The sequence below is a fragment of the Mytilus galloprovincialis genome, chromosome 14 (genome assembly GCF_965363235.1).
Source record: "Mytilus galloprovincialis chromosome 14, xbMytGall1.hap1.1, whole genome shotgun sequence".
Lineage (NCBI taxonomy): Eukaryota > Metazoa > Mollusca > Bivalvia > Mytilida > Mytilidae > Mytilus > Mytilus galloprovincialis.
Genome location: NC_134851.1, coordinates 28,940,825 through 28,941,448, shown reverse-complemented (window position 1 = coordinate 28,941,448; position 624 = coordinate 28,940,825).

The following is a 624-nucleotide window of genomic DNA, read 5'->3' as shown; positions in this document are numbered from 1 at the left end:
ATATTAACGTTTATCGAGGATTTAACCTGATAGTCTGAAAAATCGTGCTCACGAAAATGAAACTCGTTAGAGACGTTTCAAAGTCGTGTGTTCCAGTTCTTGAAAGTCGAGCTCACTATTTTTAAACTCCTGCGCGTCATTTTGAAAAGTGTGCACTAGTTTGATAATCACTCACCAATTTGCGCATGACTTTTTGTGAGCATGGAATAAGTTCTTGAAAGACCATTTTTTTTAAAAACAAAGAACGACAACAGATCGTTTACGATCCTTTTTGCGATCATCAAATTGTGTTACCCAATTTTTTACGATCCATTATATCAGATATTTACAAAAAACAAAATAACGTTAAGAACTAGTTTAAACATTCATATTGTAAGATAAAACTAGTGGATTTAAATTTATTTGTCATAGGGCATATTCATATGAGATAAAACATCACTGTTATTTTACGAACAGTACACATTGTATGTGTGCATTCCTCATTTCTATATTAGTAGTTAGGAAGTTAAATACGCACTGCTTTGTAGTTTATCTAAACATAACATTGGGTCAGTTCCAAGTGATACTAAGTTATTAAATCACATTGTTATTATAATACTTATATTCAACATGTTAAAGCATATA